Raw genomic sequence first — 19060 nt, 5'->3', positions numbered from 1 at the left:
ACCCCACAATATCACCCCTTACCACTAAATCTTCTTTTAGCTTAATCTCTCCCACTCTAGGTTCCCATGCCGCCCCTAATCCCGCTCGAAGCAGCCCTGAGAAACATCGCCTATTATCTCTCCATACCATCCCCCAAAATTTTCGCCATCCCAACACTTTACCACTATTTCATTTTATTTTTCTTATTAACATAAGAAGACAGGAATGTCAGGCCTCTGAGCCCAAGCTAAGCCATCATATCCCCTGTGACCTGCAGGTACACATCCAGATGGCCAGTTCCTGCCTTAACTGATGACATTCCACCACAAAAGAAGTGAAAATGGCCTGTTCCTGCCTTAACTGATGATATTATCTTGTGAAATTCCTTCTCCGGGCTCACCCTGGCTCAAAAGCTCCCCCACTGAGCACCTTGTGACCCCCACTCCTGCCCGCCAGAGAAAACCCCCTTTGACTGTAATTTTCCTTTACCTACCCAAATCTTATTAAATGGCCCCACCTCTATCTCTCTTCGCTGACTCTTTTCGGACTCAGCCCGCCTGCACCCAGGTGATTAAAAGCTTTATTGCTCACACAAAGCCTGGTTTGGTGGTCTCTTTACACAGACGCGCATGAAAGTGGCCGGGCACAGTGGCTCAGGCCTGTAATCCCAGCACTTTGGGAGGCCGAGGCAGCTGGATCACAAAGTCAGGAGTTTGAGACTACCCTGACCAACATGGTGAAACCTTGTCTCCACTAAAAATACAAAAATTAGCTGAGCATGGCGGCATGCACCTGTAATCCCAGCTACTCAGGAGGCTGAGGGAGGAGAATCGCTTGAACCCAGGAGGCAGAGGTTGCAGTGAGCCAAGATTGCACCACTGCACTCCAGCCGGGGTGACAGAGCAAGACTTCGTTTCAAAAAAAAAAAAAAAATGTGGGGGTGGGGGCGGTGGGTAGAAGGAACAGTCACTTCTGTATTCATCTCACGTGGTAAATTGGCACTTTACATAAGACAAAATAAACAGAGTACAGGAAACAGTCATATATGCATTTATCTTGGAGTGGGTGGGGACGATGATTTCTAGTCTCCTCTTGTCCCTTACCTACCCTCACCCCCCGCCTGCAAAGATAAGCTGTTAATTTACATTGTCAGGGTGAGGGAGGCCACCTGTGGCCTTCCATCTGCAGCTATCAGTTTAGAAACAAAAGGAAAGGCACTTGTTCCCACCCCCTGCCGTGACTCAGCTTCCACACTTCACTTTTCCTTTTTGGCATAGTGAACTTGGGCTCCCAAGATTTTATTCTTCCTTTCACACTTTCTTGCTTATCAAGTTGCTCATTTACTTCTCAAGGTCAGAGAGGTGCCTGGAATTTCCCTTGAAGGAAGGAACTCAAGGTTTTTTTTTTTATTTCCATACTGGGGTGGTCGGGGGAGCAGCCACAGGCCTCTAAGGAGGAATCCTGCTCTGTCTCAATCACAGAGTCTCTGCTAAGATAATGCAGCCTTCTAACATGCTGCTAGACACAGGCAGGATGAAACACTCCAGTCTGATGGAAGGAAACCTAAATCAAGCTTGTCCAACCCACAGTCCGCAGAGTGCATGTGGCCCCAGACAGCCTTGAATGCGGCCCAACGCAAATTTTCAAACTTGCTTAAAACATTATGAGATTTTTTTGTGATTTTTTTTTTTTTTTTTAGCTCATCAGCTATCGTTAGTGTTAGTGTAGTTTATGTGTAGCCCAAGATAATTCTTCTTCCAGTGCAGGCCAGGGAAGCCAAAAGATTGGGCAACCCTGAAAATCAAGTCACTGTAGTGCGGTTTCACAACCTTTTACACAGGCCTCAGAGCTAAGCCAGTGCAGGGGCCCAGGGCCTGTGGCCTGAGACAGGCCAGGCGCCTTTGGGAAGGACCCTGCAATGTGCCACAGGTAACCTGTGACTCTTCCCCATGCCCTCACCCTCCCGCCCCATATGCACAGAGGGATCTGCAGCCATTCCCCAGGGTGACGGGGGCAGTCACTGCGTGCAGAGGCAGATGTGGGTTGGGGGCTGTAAATAAAAAATAAAATTCTAAGGGCCCCCTAATCATCTGAATGGACCCCTCCTCTTGGCCAAGGACATTCCAAAGTTAACCTGAAAAACTAGTTCAGGCCATGATAGAAAAGGAGGTTGGACATGCCTCATTATCCCTCCAGCATCAACATCAACACAAACCTTACCTCTGGTAAGAAACATTTACAATCTATCCTCTCTGAAGCCTGCTACATGGAGGCTTCATTTACTTGATAAAACCTTGATCTCTCCTTCCACTTATCATAACCCAGACATTCCTTTTTTACTGATAACTGTTTTTTTTTTCTTTTCTTTTCTTTTCTTTTTTTTTTTTGAGACAGAGTTTTGCTGTTGTTGCCTAGGCTGGAGTGCAATGGTGTGATCTCAGCTCACCACAACCTCCGCCTCCCGGGTTCAAGCGATTCTCCTGCCTCAGCCTCCTGAGTAGCTGGGATTACAGGCATGTGTCACCACGCCCGGCTAATTTTGTATTTTTAGTAGAGACAGGGTTTCTCCATGTTGGTCAGGCTGGTCTCGAACTCCTGACCTCAGGTGATCCGCCCACTTCAACCTCCCAAAGTGCTGGGATTACAGGCGTGAGCCACTGTGCCCGGCAATTTATAACTCTTTCAACCAATTGCCAATCAGAAAAATTTTAAATCTACCTATGACTTGGAAGCAGCTCTCTATACCCCCAACTTTGAGTTGTCCCACCCTTCCAAATCAAACCAACGTAAATCCTGCATGTATTGATTGATGTATTATGTCTCCCTAAAATCCACAAAAGCAAGCTGTATTCTGACCACCCTGGGCACATGTCATCAGGACCTCCTGAGACTGTGCCATGGGCCCTGCTTAACCTTTGCAAAATAAACTGTTTTTTTTTTTTTTTTTTTTTTTCAGACGGCGTCTTGCTCTGTCACCAGGCTGGAGTGCAGTGGTGTGATCTCAGCTCACTGCAACCTCTGCCTCCTGGGTTCAAGCAATTCTCCTGCCTCAGCCTCCTGAGAAGCTGGGACTACAGGCGCATGCCACCACGCCCAGTTAATTTTTTGTATTTTTAGTAGAGACGAGGTTTCACCATGTTGGCCAGGATGGTCTCGATCTCTTGACCTTGTGATCTGCCCACCTCAGCCTCCCAAAGTGCTGGGATTACAGGCGTAAGCCACCACGCCCAGCAGCAAAATAAACTTTCAAAATCGATTGAGAACTGTCTCAGATACTTTTGGGTTCACAAGGCCCTGAGACTAATACAGTTTGAGATACCATTTTTTAATAAAATAACCCAAAATGACAAACAGTTGTAAATAAAGCAAATACTATTTATTTATTTTATCTTTTTTAGAGAGATGAGGTCTTGCTCTGTCACCCAGGCTGGAGTGCAATGGCACAGTCATAGCTCACTGCAGCCTCAACCTGCTGGGCTCAAGTGGTCCTCCCGCCTCAGCCTCCTGAGTAGCTGGGATGACCAGTGTGCAACACCATGGCTGGCCAATTAAAAATTTTTTTTTATAGAGACAGTGTCTCACTATGTTGCCCAGGCTTTTCGCAAACTCCTGGGCTCAAGTGATCCTCCTGCTTCGGCTCCCTAAGGTGTCAGAGGCGTTTGAACTTTAGACTCCATTTGGGGTTTTTTTGTTCTTGAGACGGAGTCTCACTCTGTTGCCCAGGCTGGAGTCCAGTGGTGTGACCTTGGCTCACTGCAACCTCTGCCTCCTGGGTTCCAGCAATTCTTCTGCCTCAGCCTCCTGAGTAGCTGGGAATACAGGTGTGCGCCACCATGCCCGGCTAATTTTTGTATTTTTTAGTAGAGACGGGGTTTCACCATATTGGCCAGGCTGGTCTCGAACTCTTTACCTTGTGATCCGCCTGCCTTGGCCTCCCAAAGTGCTGGGATTGCAGGTGTGAGCCACCATGCCTGGCCTAGACTCCATTTTGAATAGGGGTTGGGTAAAATGAGGCTGAGACCTACTGGGCTTCATTCTCAGGAGGTTCAGTCATTCTTTTTTTTTGAGACAGAGTCTTGCTCTTGTTGCCCAGGCTGGAGTGCAGTGGCACGATCTCGGCTCACTGCACCTCCACCTCTCGCGTTCAAGTGAGTCTCCTGCCTCAGACTCCTGAGTAGATGGGATTACAGATACCTGCCACCATGCCTGGCTAATTTTTGTATTTTTAGTAGAAACAGAGTTTCACCATGTTGGCCAGGCTGGTCTTGAACTCCTGACCTCGTGATCCGCCTACCTCGGCCTCCCAAAGTGCTGGGATTACAGGCGTGAGCCACCGCGTCCGGCCCCAGGCATTCTCAGTTACAGGATAAAACAGGAGGTCAGACAAGATACAGGTCACAAAGACCTTGCTAATAAAACAGTTTGCAGTAAAAAAGCCAGCCAAAACCCACCAAAACCAAATGGCGATGGAAGTGACCTTTGGTCATCCTCATGCTCATTATATGCTTAATTATACTATATTAGCATATATACACTCCCACCAGCGCCATGGCATTTTACAAATGCCGTAGCAATGTGAAGAAGTTACCTTATATGGTTTAAAAAGAGGGAGGAGCCCTCAGTTCCGGGAATTGCCCACCCCTTTCCCAGAAAACTCATGAATAATCCATTCCTTGTCTAGCATATAATCAAGAAATAATAAGGTCATGCTGCTTGCTGCTCTGCCTGTGGAATAGCCATTTTTTATTCCTTTACTTTCTTAATAAAATTGCTCTCACTTTACTCTATGGATTTGCCTCAAATTCTTTCTTGCTCGTGATCCAAGGACCCTCTCTTTGGGTCTGGATTGGGACCCCTTTCTGGTAACAGGATCACTTGAGCCTGGGAGTTGGAGGCTGCAGTGAGCCGAGATCACACCACTACATTCCAGCCAGGGCAACAGAGAGAGACCCTGTCTCAAAAAAAAAAAAAAAAAAAAATTGCTGGGCGCAGTGGCTCACTTTGGGTGGCTGAGGCAGGAAGATTGTTCAGGAGTTGGAGACCAGCCTGGGCAACATTGTGAAACCCTGTCTCTACAAAAATTAGCTAGGCGTGGTGGTGCACACCTTCTGGGGAGGCTGAGGTGGGAGGATCCCTTGAGCCCTCAAGGGAGGTCTAGGCTGCAGTGAGGTGTAATCGCGCCATCGCACTCCAGCCTGGGTGACAGAGTGAGACCTTGTTTCAAAAAAAATTTTTTTATTAAAAAAAAATTGCTGTTGTTTTAAAGTTATAGTTTAGAAAAGTTTCAACTTCTAACACATTATTGGAAAAGTGCAATCTTAGGGTTGTTGTCAATGTTGGGGAAATCTTGATCAGGTTTCTTTCATATATGAGCTGTAAGATTTGTTTTTTTGTTGTTGCTGTTTTAATTTTTAAATTTATTTATTTATTTAATTAGAGATGGAGTTTTGCTCTTGTTGCCCAGGCTGGAGTACAACAGCACAATCTCGACTCACAGCAACCTCTGCCTCCTGGGTTCAAGCAATTCTCCTACCTCAGCCTCCCGAGTAGCTGGGATTACAGGCATGTGCCACCATGCCTGACTAATTTTGTATTGTTAGTAGAGACAGGGTTTCTCCATGCTGGTCAGGCTGGTCTCAAACTCCTGACCTCAGGTGATCCACCTGCCTAGGCCTCCCAAAGTTCTGGGATTACAGGCGTGAGCCACCACCCCCAGCTTTAAATTTATTTTTTTAATATAGAGACAGGGTCTTGCCATGTTGCTCAGGCTGGTCTTGAACCCTGGGCTCAAGTGATCCTCCCGTCTCAGCCTCCCAAAGTGCTGGGATTACAGGTGTGAACCCCATAATATTTGGAAGCATCTTCTATAGTTTAACTTATGTCTCCATACGTTTCAAAGCTTGGTTCCCTTCCATTACCTGTATTTTCAGTGCCAGGGACTGTAAGCCAGGTTCACATTTGAAGACTACTTATAACCTGCATTCATGCCGCAGTACTGGATGATAGGCACAGTAGGTGGTAGAGTATTTTTGGAAGCCATTTCTATACCAGAATTGTTACCAATTACTTAACTACACACAGCAATGACTGTGAACTCCATACAAATATCTACATAAACATGTCTCCGCCGGGCGCAGTGGCTCAAGCCTATAATCCTAGCACTTTGGGAGGTCGAGGCGGGCAAATTGCCTGAGGTCAGGAGTTTCAGACCAGCCTAGGCAACACGGAGAAACCTCATCTCTACTAAAATACAAAAGATGTACTACATGAGAGACTGAGGCAGGAGAATTGCTTGAACCTGGGAGGCAGAGGTTGCAGTGAGCCGAGATCGCACCACTGCACTCCAGCCTGGGCGACTCCATCTCCAAACAAACAAACAAACAAACAAAACTCAATAAACCGAAACAGATGTATCTCCACCTCAATTTTCCTTTAGATGGTCCCCCAAAATAACTACAACCATTCTAGTGCCTTAAGGGAAGATGAGAGAGAAGGTAATAGAGAGTGGAAAGAGGCAGGGATTGCCATTAATATGCCTCAATCTTGTGCAGTTTATTTTGTGTAACATTATATTTCAATAAAGTCCAACTAGCCCAGCATGGTAGTTCATGCCTATGATCCCAGCAACTTGGGAGGCTGAGGCAGAAGGATCACTTGAGGCTAGGAGTTGGAGACCAGCCTGAGCAACATGGTGAGACTCTGTTGCTAAAAAAAATTTTTTTTAATTAGCAGGATATGGTGGTGTGCACCTGTAGCCCCAGCTACTCAGGAGGCTGAGATGAAACAATCACCTGAGCCCAGGAAGTCGAGGCTGCAGTGAACTAGGATCATGTCACTGCACTCTAGCCTGGGCAACAAGGTGAGACACCACCTCTAAAAATAATAATAAAAAAATAAAGTTTGGTCAGACGCTGTGGCTCAAGCCTATAACCCCAGCACTTTGGGAAGCCGAGACAGGCAGGTCACTTGAGGCCAGGAGTTTGAGACCAACCTAGCCAACACGGGGAAACCCTGTCTCTACCAAAAAATACAAAAAAAATTAGCCTGGCGTGGTGGTGTGCATCTGTAGTCCCAGCTACTCGGGAGGCTGAGGCAGAAGAATTGCTTGAACTGGGAGGTGGATGTTGCAGTGAGCCGAGATCACACCACTGCACTCTAGCCTGGACGACAGAGTGAGATCCTGTCTCAAAAATAAATAAAGTCGGGGGGCTGGGTTCAGTGGTTCATACCTGTAATCCCAGCACTTTGGGAGGCTGAGGTGGGCAGATCACTTAAGGTCAGGAGTTCAAGAGAGACTGGCCAACATAGTGAAACCCCGTCTCTACTAAAAAGTACAAAAGGCCGGGCACTGTGGCTCACGCCTGTAATCCCAGCACTTTGGGAGGCCGAGGCGGGTGGATCACCTGAGGTCGGGAGTTCAAGACCAGCCTGACCAAAATGGAGAAACCCTGTCTCTACTAAAAATACAAAATTAGCCGGGTGTGGTGGCACATGCCTGTAATCCCAGCTACTCGGGAGGCTGAGGCAGGAGGATCGCTTGAACCTTGTAGGTGGAAGTTGCGATGAGCCAAGATAGCGCCATTACACTCCAGCTTGGACAACAAGAGTGAAACTCCATCTCAAAAAAAAAAAGTACAAAAATTAGCCGGGTGTGGTGGTGCGCCCCTGTAGTCCCAGCTACTCGGGAGGCTGAGACGTGAGAATCTCTTGAACCTGGGAGGCAGTGCTGCCATTGCACTCCAGCCTGAGCGACATAGCAAGACTCTGTCTCCAAAAAATAAATAAATAAATAATAAAAAATAAAGTCCAGGTGGGGCACGGTGGTTCACGCCTGTAATCCCAGCACTTTGGGAGGCCAAGGTGGGCGGATCACCTGAGGTCAGGAGTTCAAGACCAGCCTGACCAACATGGAGAAACCTCATCTCTACTAAAAATACAAAATTAGCCGGGCATGGTGGCACATGCCTCTAATCTCAGCTACTCGGGAGGCTGAGGCAGGAGAATCCCTTGAACCTGGGAGACAGAGATTGTGGCAAGCCAAGATCGCGCCACTGCACTCCAGCCTGGGCAACAAGAGCAAAACTCCATCTCGAAAAATGAAAAATATTCCAAAAAAAAAAAAAAGTCCAACTAAAAAATTGTATCTTATGTTTGCGAATTTTATAAAAGCATATGATCATGTTAACACCAGGGCTTTAGTAAGTGAGCAGCCTTGAAGCGTGAGCATCATTAGCTTTATGGTAAATATGCCTCTGATCCTGGGGAAATAGGAATATCCACACCTTCCAGAGGTTATTCAATCTTGCTCTGAGCTTGACTGATCCTCAGAGACCTAAACTACCCACAAGGTTCCAGTCAGAGTAGGGACATGTGGAGGTCAGGCAATGGATGGAGTCTTGGCTATAGGATGTCTACCATTGGGACTGGAGACACATCTTGTACATTAAACCAGTGGCCAATATATGGTTCCATCTTCCCCACAGGCGAGATGGGTGGGTCCAGGAAGCAAGGCCTGGAGATGAGAATTACGCTTTTCACTATTATTCCTAATAACCCACTAAAAAAGTTTGCTTCCCATTGTAAGAGTTAAAGAAAGAGGGAAGAAACACGAACTGTGGCTCAATTTAACGACAGATGTATTTTAGAGAAAATAAGCATGAGAGGGGCTTCTGGCCAATTTTGTTCAGGAGCACTTTCTCTTACAGACTAAGAGTATATATTGGTTTTAGGATGAGGGGGCTTATTACAAGCTCAGAATGTTTCTGTGTCGGGGAGATGTTTATGGCAGGGTTGGGATGTCTCTGGTCGGAGGGGAGGTTATCTTGGGTCTGACATCTTTCTGGCCGGAGGGGAGGTTATCTCAGGGCTGGCATGTCTCAGGGAGGGGTTTGGAATGTTCCTGGTCAGAGATGTTATTTGTGGTTTATGGTCATGCTGACCTTAGCCATCAGGCTGATATCCTTTGGGTTTAGGCAGTTTTTGATCAAGGGGAACTTCAGAATGATGGCGCTTGTCCAAGATGGCAATGCTCTGGCTCTGTCACCCATCATCCCACAACACTGATGCTGGAGGTCCTGGGGCCTAGAAAAGAAATGCTGTTACAGGAAACAGTCATGCTTCTGATGAATCGGAAGTTGAAGCTACTCCCTGCTCATTTGGGGCTCTGCATGCCATAGACCAAGAAGCAAAGAGAGGGGTTATGGTAGTAGGTAGAGGATGGACCCTGATCACAGGATGAAACTGGATTGCTGCTGTTGAAAAGGGGTGAGGAAGACAGTGTCTGAAATCAGAGACATCACTGGAGCACTCCTAGTCCAACAGTCTTAGTCGATGGAAAACTGTGGCGACCCCCAAATACAATGCAACTGTCTTAGTCTGTTTTCCATTGCTATAACAAAACACCTGTCTTAGTCCAACTGGGTAAATTATAAAGGAAAGAGGCTTATTTAGCCCACGGTTCTGGAGGCTGAGAAGTCCAAAATGGATGGCCACATTTGGTGAGGGCATTGTGCTGCTTCAAGCATGGCAAAAAAGAGGAAGGAGAAGAGGGCACGAGGCCAGAGGCAGCCTTGCTTTGTAACAACTGGCAACTGCAGTAATTAATCGAGTCCCACAAGAAGAACTCACGCACTCCTGCGCTAATCCCTTCGTGAAGCTGGATCCCTCAGGACTCAAACACCCCTTAAATGTCCCACCACCTCTCAACACCATTACAGTGGGGACCAAGCCTCAAGATGAGTTTCGGTGGGGACAAACAATGTTCAAACGATCGCAGCAGCCAAGGACTCAGACCCTGCAGGAATGAAGATTTGGGTCACCTCGCCAGGTAGAGAACCCTGTCCAAAAAGGTGCCAGCAGAGGTAAGGTGAGCACAGAATGGAAGTTACGATTACCTGCTTAGGTTTTAGGGCCAGCTAAGGAGGTGGGGACCGTAGCAGCTACATTTCATGAATTTGGGGCTTTTTTTCTTCCCCATCTCAATCCATTCTCCATCTTAATCCATTTGGGCTGCTGTAACAGAATACTATAGACTGGGTGTAGTATAAATCACAGAAATTTATTTCCCACAGTTCTGGAGGCTGGGAAGCCTCAGATCGAGGTGCCAGCGGATTTGGCGTCTGAAGCCTTGCTTCGTGGCTCATAAACAGCATCTTCTTCATGTGGCCTCATATGTCAGAAGGGGCAAAGGATTCCTCTGGGGCCTCTTTTATAAGAACCTGATCCCACTCATGAGGACCGCATCCTCATGCCCTAATCACCTCCCCAAGGCCCCATCTCACACCATCCCCTTGAGGGTCAGCATTTCAACACAGGAATTGCGAGGAGACGTAAACATTCACTCTGTTGGGTCAGGCGCCATGGCTCACGCCTGTAATCCCAACACTTTGAGATCAGGAGTTCAAGACTAGTCTGGCCAACATGGCAAAACATCGTCTCTGCTAAAAATACAAACATTAGGCTGGGTGTGCACCTGCAACCTCAGATACTTGGGAGGCTGAGGCAGGAGTCACCTGAGCCTGGGAGGCAGCGGTTGCAGTGAGCAGAGATCATGCCAGTGCACTCCAGCCTAGGGGACAAAGCAAGACTCCATCTCAAAAAAAAAAAAAAAAAATTCACTCCGTTGCACCCTCTTTTACTCATTACCTTAACTGAGGAACACCAGCGATTTCAGCTGGGAGTATGACTAGTTGACATCAGTCCACAATGATATGGTAGCTATTACGACTTATAGATCCCCTGTGTTAGGCAAACAAGCTCTTCACCTAGACAAAAGTCTAGAGCGGGTGCTGAGGGGCCAAAGGGCTGGGCTATTTACTTTTTGTTTGCCCCTCCGTATGCGCCCCCTCGCCATCTCCACCCTGCCCTCTGAGGCTGACCTGTGTGGTCCACATCCACCAACCTCCGTGGCAGGTGGCCAGAGGGAGACAGGAGAGGGAGGTCAGGGTGTTTATTTCCCTGGCTGGCTGTATCCCTCAAAGGACAATGACATCTTCTCTTCCTGGGGCCTCGCAGCACAACTCTCTCCCTGTGGATGCCAGGGACTGTTCTCCCCTTCATCCCTTCAAGCTTCGTGAGGGCACCGCCTGGCTGCTGCTAAACTCCGGGTTACTGCACCATCCTTTGTGGTTCCCCGACACCCACATCTTTGCAAATAAACTCTCCTCCAATGATCCTATTTTGAATATGCCATCTGTTTCCTGGTGGGAGACCAACTAATACAGTGTGTTTTACGCCAAAATGACTCTGCTAACAGTTTCATATTTGAACTGCAACTTGTGGTGTCCTGGCATTTCCCTCTTAAAATCGGAGCTGTTTTGAGGAGAGCCTGGGAGTGCCTGCCCATCACCCTGGCAAAAGGCAAAAGGGCGAAGGAACACAATGTAATCACCTAACATGGTGCCTGGGGCAGACAGACTCAACTGCTGGAAGATTCCTTCCAGTTCCCCACTTCCCTGTTATCCCATTAAAGGCCCCAGGCTCCCTACTGCAAACGAGGCTGCTGGAGGGAGTCGGCATCCTTTGTGTGCCTATAATGCAAGTTCGTGATTTGAAGCAGGGAGGGGTTAGAGTAATCTTGGCAAAAAAAAAAAAAAAGAGAGAGAGAGGCTATATTATTGAAGGTCTGCTCAATTCTTAAATGTTAATACACTTGCAAAAGGAAAGAAGAAAAGACATCTAATTTAATAAGTTTGGAAACAAACAAAACCGGACTCCAAGCAGGACAAACCCAGTCCACTGGCAAGCAGGCGCAGACTGAACACGAAGTTAATGAAGCTGAAGTCCCAGGCACTGCACTTGCATGAGGCCCTTCAAACACCCTCATCCTAATTTTGTATTCATAATTTGATTCTTTTTCTTAAAGAGGCCCCCCCAAATTATTTAAGCTTCAGGTCCCAAAAAACCAAGCTCCGCCCTCTGGCAAGTGATTATTTTGCCTCCTCTCCAGTACACAATGAGATTCTGTTTGGGACACATCAGTGACCTTTTTGTCTGCCAGCTTACCCCATCAGAATTTACATACATTCTGGGTTAATACAAACAAAATAACGGCTCAGAGGAGACATGAGCTGTGCTCCGTGACAGTGGCAAGGCTGCAGCCTTGGCCACAATGAGAGCTCTTGATCTCTGGGCTTCACCCATAATGAGGACACATGAATGGGTGGGATGACAGACAGGAAACACTTCCCCAGCTTCCACCGGGGCAGGGCATGCAACCACAGCAACCACAGGGCATGGGGCAATTATTCGACTTCCAAGTCCAAATTAGAACATCACAACCGGCTGGGCGTGGTGGCTCAACGCCTGTAATTCCAGCACTTTGGGAGGCCAAGGCGGGGTGGATCACCTGAGGTCAGGAGTTCCGAGACCAGCCTGGCCAACATGGTGAAACCTCGTCTCTACTAAAGATACAAAAATTAGCCAGGCATGGTGGCGGGCGCCTGTCCCAGCTACTCGGGAGGCTGAGGCAGGAGAACTGCTTAAACCTGGGAGGCGGAGGTTGTGGTAAGCCAAGATTGTGCCACTGCACTCCCAGCCTGGGTGACAGAGACTCCGTCTCAAAAACAAAAACAAAAAAATCACAACCACCATTAACCACTACCTTGAAACCCTGTGGCTTCACATCGTGGAGTGGGAGTTGTCCTCAGCTCCTCATGCCAGGGGTAAAGACTCTTCATTATTCAAAAAAAGGTGCCACCTGATTTGCTTCAGAAGTCCAACATTTTGTGAATCCTTTGACCCTGCCGTTCCATGTTCAGGAGTCTGTTGCAAGGAAATAATACTACAGTGCATAAAGACATGAGTACTCAGTTGTTCATTCTCCCCAGCGCTGTCTGTAAGAATAAAAGGAATAAACTAAAATATTTATGTTTATTCAGTGCTTAGTGATAAATAATTAATTAAATAAATGTTGACACATCCACATAGTAGAATGCTGTGAGGCCATTAACATTAGAAGGTGCTAGAAAACATAATGATGGCCGTGCACGGTGGCTTGTGCCTGTAATCCCAGCACTTTGGGAGGCCTAGGCGGGCGGATCACTTGAGGTCAGGAGTTCAAGACCAGCCTGGCCAACGTGGCGAAACTCCATGTCTATTAAAAATACAAAAATTAGCCAGGTGTGGTGGCACATGCCTGTAGTCCCAGCTACTCAGGAGGCTGAGGCAGGAGAATCACTTGAACCTGGGAGGCAGAGGTTGCAGTGAGCCGAGATCGGGCCACGGCACTCCAGCCTGGGCCAGCAGAGTAAGACTCCATCTGGAAGAAAAAAGAAAAGAAAAGAAAAGATACTGACACGGAAAGGTAAACATGGTCTGAATAGACCCAGGGATGGGCCCTGTGGTCCCACTCCCTGGTGTTCACACCCTGTGTAACCTCCTCCCCTGGAGTGCCGGTAGGACCTGCAACTTACTTCCAGCTAATAGACTGTGAAAAAGGTGAGGGGGTTTTGCAGACATAATTAAGGTCCTAAGTCAGTTGATTTTGAAGTCAAAGGGGTATTTTCATGGGTGGGCCTGACTAAATCAGGTGGAAGTCTTTGAAAGAGTGTCTGGGCCCTCTCAGAGGGCCCAGACACTCTCCGTCTATTGCTGGCTTTGAAGAAGTAAGCTTCTATGTAGTGACAGGGCCACTCGACAAGGATCTACTGTAGTCTCTAGTTGCTAAGGGCCATCCCTGGCTGACAGCCAACAAGAAAACATGAACCCCAGTTCTAGTCCTACAACCATAAGGAGAAGAATTCTGCCAACAGTCTGAGGGAGCTTGGGGGCCAATATTAAGCCTTAGATGAGACCAGCTGAGCCTCAGATGAGACCATAGCCCCAGCCAACACCTGGACAGCAGCCTGGTAAAGCTCTGAAGCAGAGAACCTAGGTGAGCTGGGCCCAAATTTCTGCCCTCAGAAAAAGATGTGTGTTGTTTTAAGTTCCTTATCATGTGAAAAAAAAAGAGCAAATTATGAAATAATGTGTAGCAAAATCCCATTTTTGACTTAGAAAATGGGATCTTGACACATACTTAGAAAAAAACCTGAAACAAATACCAAAACACAGATGTTATATAAGGACTACAAAGGTATTATAAAATAGGATTAGAAAGTCTAGATACGTCAGGAATTAAAAGCATAAGAAAAGAGTAAAACACTATGACTAGGTACCATGGTTTGAATGTTGTCCTCTCTGCAATTTATGTTGAAACTTCATCACCACTGTGTCAGTATTTTTTTTTTTTTTAATTAATTTATTTTTTGAGATGGAGTCTTGCTCTGTCGCCAGGCTGGAATGCTGTGGCGAGATCTCGGCTCACCACAACCTCTGCCTCCTGGGCTCAAGTGCTTCTCCTGCCTCAGCCTCTCCAGTAGCTGGGACTACAGGTGCGTGCCACCACACCGGGATAATTTTTTGTATTTTTAGTAAAGACGTATTTTCACCATGTTAGCCAGGATGGTCTGGATCTCCTGACCTCATGATCCGCCCGCCTCGGCCTCCCAAAGTGCTGGGATTACAAGCATGAGCCACTGCACCAGGCCTAATTTAATTAATTTTCAAGTAAACTAATTAAGTGAAGATACAAAGTTGCAGAGAAAGAACATCTAGATCAGGCTGAGGCTGGGCACCTAACAGGTAATACCCTTTCATTTGTAATTGACATAGAAATATATTTAAATTGGCTTAAACAAGAAGAAGCAGTTACTGCTCATGTTACTGAAAATGAATATGGTTGAGTTCAGGTGGGAAACGATGCAGCTTTCAACCAGGTTTCAGGATCCGCTCCCTTTAAATCTCAGCTCTGCTCTTCTCCATGCTAGCTTCATTCCCAGGCTCTTTCTCTAACTAAAATGTAAGCTTAGGCCAGGCATGGTGGCTCATGCGGGAGGATCGCTTGAAGTCAGGAGTTCAAAACCGGCCTGGGAAACATAGTGAGACCCTGTCTCTATAAAATAAAATGTAAATGTATTGCTATTTTTATTTCATTTTTTTAATATGGAACACTTCATGAATTTGCACATCATCTTTGTGCTGGGGCTGTGCTAATCTCTGTATTGTTCCAGTTTTAGCATATGTGCTGTGAACCAAGCACTGTGAATGTAAATAAAATAAAATAAAATGTCACTATCATGAGGATAGTGACTTTCTCTTTTTTGTTCACTATTTAATCCCCAACACTTAAAATCGTATTTTTATTACTGCACATAATAAGCACCAAAAAAATTTCCAGGAAAAAAAGGAGGGGGCCAGGAGTGGTGGCTCATACCTATAATCTCAACACTTTGGGCAGGAGGATCTCTTGAGCCCAGGAGTTCAAGACCACCCTGGGCAACAAAGTGAGACACTGACTCTACAAAAATAAAAATTAAAAAAGAAAGAAAAAAGGAAAAGAAGGTGGAGGTATAGCAGCGCAACAATTCCGGAGCAGAATAAATAAGATTATGTTAAATACATTTTAGAGAAACTGAATAACACTGAAGACAAAGAGATGATTTGAAAAATAACCTGAGGGGCCAGGCATGGTGGCTCACACCTGTAATCCCAGCACTTTGGGAGGCTGAGGTGGGTGGATCACTTGAGGTCAGGAGTTCGAGACCAGCCTGGCCAACATGGTGAAACCCTGTCTCTACTAAAAATACAAAAATTATCCAGGCATGGTGGCGCATGCCTAGAGTCCCAGCTACTTGGGAGGCTGAGGCAGGAGAATGGCTTGACCCCGGGAGGTGAAGGTTGCAGTGAGCAGAGACCGTCTCTACTAAAAATACAAAAAATAGCTGGGCGTGGTGGTGGGCGCCTGTCCCAGCTACTCGGGAGGCTGAGGCAGGAGAATGGCGTGAACCTGGGAGGCTGAGCTTGCAGTGAGCCGAGATCGCGCCTCTGTCTCAAAAAAAAAATAAATTCAAAGTGCTGACAAGGAATAACTCATCCTAGAATTCAACCCCCCTCCCCATGTCAAAATTCCATTTAGGAGTGTTTTGGTTACCTATTGCTCCATAACAAATAACTTTAAAATTTAGTGACTTAAAACAACTACCACCAGCCAGGCACAGTGGCTCATGTCTATAATCCCAGCACTTTGGGACACTGAGGTAGGAAGATTCCTTGAGCCCAGGAGTTCAAGACCAGCCTGGCCAATACAGTGTAACCCCATCTCTACAAAAAAATGTATAAAATTAGCTAGATGTGGTGGGGCATGACTGTAGTCCCAGCTACTCAGGAGGCTGAGGCAGGAGGATCACTTGAGCCTGGGAGGTCAAGGCTACAGTGAGCTGTGATCACACCATTGCACTCCAGTCTAGGCAACAAAGCAAGACCCTGTCTCAAATAAATAAATAAATAAATAAATAAATACCCACCACCATTTATTTGCTCACAATTCTGTAGTTTGGAAGGGCTCAGTTGGGACGGCTCATCTGTGTTCTTATGTGATGTTTTGGCTGAGGTGGCTCAACTGGGACTGTGAGATCCCATAGCTTCACTCACCCATGCAGTGCCTCAGCTGAAGGGGTCAGAATGGCTGGTGGCTGGCTGGGCATCCCGCTCTCCCTCTGTTGTCTTTCATCTTCTAGGTCCTTTCTCTCTCCAGTAAAGCAGGTGAACTTGGTTTCATAGTGGCTGGATCCCAAGAGGGTGAAAATGGAAAGTGCCAGGCCTCCTAAGGCCTAAGTCTGGACCTGGCATAATATCACTTCCACCTTCTACTAGTCAAAGTGAGTCACAACACCGGCCCAGATTTAAGGGGAGGGGGGAAGGGAAATAAATTTCACTTCTTTTTTTTTTTTTTTTTCTGAGAGGAGACTAGCTCTGTCAGCCAGACTGGAGTGCAGTGGCGCAATATTAGCTCACTGCAACCTCCGCCTCCCGAGTTCAAGCAATTTTCCTGCCTCAGCCTTGTGAGTAGCCTGACTAATTTTTGTATTTTTAGTAGAGATGGGGTTTCGCTATGTTGACTAGGCTGCTCTCAAATTCCTGACCTCATGTGATCTGCCGACTTTGGCCTCCCAAAGTGGTGTGATTACAGGCGTGAGCCACTGCGCCCGGCCACATTCCACTTCTTGATGGGAGGAGTGACATTACAGGGATGGACAAAACTGTTGGTGGCCATCTTTGTTGATAATGCACCACAACGAGTAAAAGTGAAATGAAGATTTTTTCATCAATGGGAGGCTCCACATGAAAATTTTCTAAAACAAAACAAAATTTAAAAATTAAAACAAGGTCTTTTCAGAGGAAGACTTTTGAAAGAGTTTATCCTAACGTATCATCAGCAAGAGAGTTGCTAACACATTTTTGTTAAGAGAAAGGAAATTGACCTCAAAAGGAGTGAGAGGGCAATGAAAGCAATGAAGAGCAAAGAAACTGATAAACATGTGGGTAAGTCCACAGAAGCACCGATGGTGGGAACCACAGCAGCAATGACGATGATTGGTTGGAGGCATGAAAACAAAGTCAGCCTGTGATGCTGAATGACAGTCTGTAAGACAGAAGGTGTGATCAGAGCTAAAGAGTGCCTTTCTTCCTGCAGGGGACAATTTCTGATTAGCTTTAGATTCTGTAATTCAGTGTGCATGTGAAAAATGTGGATAGAGGGAAGCACGAGAGACTAGGAATGAAATCCATCACTTCCAAGCCCAAACAAACAAACAAACAAATGTATGAACAATAAACAAATAAAGAAATAAAACTAGAAAAAGTAATAAAAGAGACTCAACACATTTTTTTTTCTTGAGTCTGAGTCTCGCTCTGTCACCCAGGCTGGAGTGCAGTGGCGCAATCTTGGCTCACTGCAACCTCCACCTCCTGGGTTCGAGCAGTGAGAATCAATAAATTTGAGACCGCGTACGGTGGCTCACACCGGTAATCCTAGCACTTTTGGAGGCTGAGGGGGGAGATTACCTGAGATCAGGAGTTCGAGACTAGCCTGGCCAATGTGGCAAAACCCCGTTTCTACTAAAAATACAAAAAGCCGGGCTTGGTGGCGTTCACCTGTAATCCCAGCTACTGGGGAGGCTGAGGCAGGAGAACTACTTGAACCCAGGAGGTAGAGGTTGCAGTGAGCCAAGCTTGCGCCACTGTACTCCAGCCTAGGCGACAAAGCGAGACTCTGTCTCAAAAAAAAAAAAAAATGAAAATTTGATAGGAATAGGACAAAAGTGAAGAGAAACAAAAAGGGCTAGGTGCTGTGGCTCACGCCTGTAATCCCAATACTTTTGGAGGCCGAGGTGGACAGATCACCTGAGGTCAGGAGTTTGAGACCAGCCTGGCCAACATGGTGAAACCCCATCTCTACTAAAAATACAAAAATTAGCCGGGCGTGGTAGTAGGCATCTGTAATCCCAGCTACTCAGGAGGCTGAGGCAGGAGAATCACTTGAACCTGGGAGGCAGAGGTTGCAATGAGCCAAGATTGCGCCACTGTACTTCAGCCTGGTTGACAGAGCAAGATTCTGTTTCCAAAAAAAAAAAAAGTGAAGGTTCTTAATGTCCCTGAAATGTACACTTAAAAATGGTTAAGATAGAAAATTTTATGCCATGTATATTTTACCACAACAAAAAAACATGCCAAGCAACCCTAGCAGATCCACGCATGAACAGCAGAGGTATACAAGCATGCAGGGGGCTGATACACCATAAATTCAGGACAGCAGTCATGCCTGGGTGGGCGAGGAACCCAGGTAGGAAAGGGAACACCAAACACAGGATGCTTTCGGTGGATCTGTTATGCTTCTGTTCTAAAAACAGAATCTGACACGCTTACATTTCTTACCATTATACTGTAGACTTTTCTTTTCTTTTCTTTTTTTTTTTTTGAGGTGGAGTTTCACAGTTGTTGCCCAGGCTGGAGCGCAATGGCACGACCTCTGCTCACCGCAACCTCCGCCTCCTGCGTTCAAGCAATTCTCCTGCCTCAGCCTCCCAAGTAGCTGTGATTACAGGCATGCGCCACTACGCCCGGCTAATTTTGTATTTTTAGTAGAGACAGGGTTTCTCCATGTTGGTCAGGCTGATCTCGAACTTCCGACCTCAGGTGATCCACCTGCCTCGGCCTCCCAAAGTGCTGGGATTACAGGCGTGAGCCATTGCACCCGGCTCT

General features: G+C 46.7%; 1 long non-coding RNA gene and 1 other non-coding gene across 3 annotated transcripts in view; both read right to left on the bottom strand.

Moving 5' to 3' along the window:
* LOC129048796 (uncharacterized) overlaps positions 1 to 17948 on the bottom strand; it is a 31083-nt gene extending 13135 nt beyond the window's left edge. Inside the window, exons 1-4 of one of the 2 annotated variants that reach the window (XR_008511438.2) lie at positions 16451 to 17948; positions 13112 to 13238; positions 12582 to 12809; positions 8920 to 9061 (exon numbers count right to left, since the gene is read on the bottom strand). This is a non-coding gene — a long non-coding RNA (uncharacterized LOC129048796). Of the gene's footprint in view, positions 1 to 8725; positions 9062 to 12581; positions 12810 to 13111; positions 13239 to 16450 lie in introns of those variants that run through there. The other variant, XR_010135567.1, reaches the window with a different exon arrangement.
* LOC112135574 (U6 spliceosomal RNA) lies at positions 14957 to 15059 on the bottom strand. Its single transcript, XR_002916840.1, has one exon. It is a non-coding gene; the product is annotated as a U6 spliceosomal RNA (small nuclear RNA).
* Positions 17949 to 19060: the final 1112 nt, after the last annotated feature.

Source organism: Pongo abelii, chromosome 9 (genome assembly GCF_028885655.2).
Source record: "Pongo abelii isolate AG06213 chromosome 9, NHGRI_mPonAbe1-v2.0_pri, whole genome shotgun sequence".
Lineage (NCBI taxonomy): Eukaryota > Metazoa > Chordata > Mammalia > Primates > Hominidae > Pongo > Pongo abelii.
The sequence above is the reverse complement of the archived record's forward strand: the minus strand, read 5'-3'. Positions and strand labels throughout refer to the sequence as shown.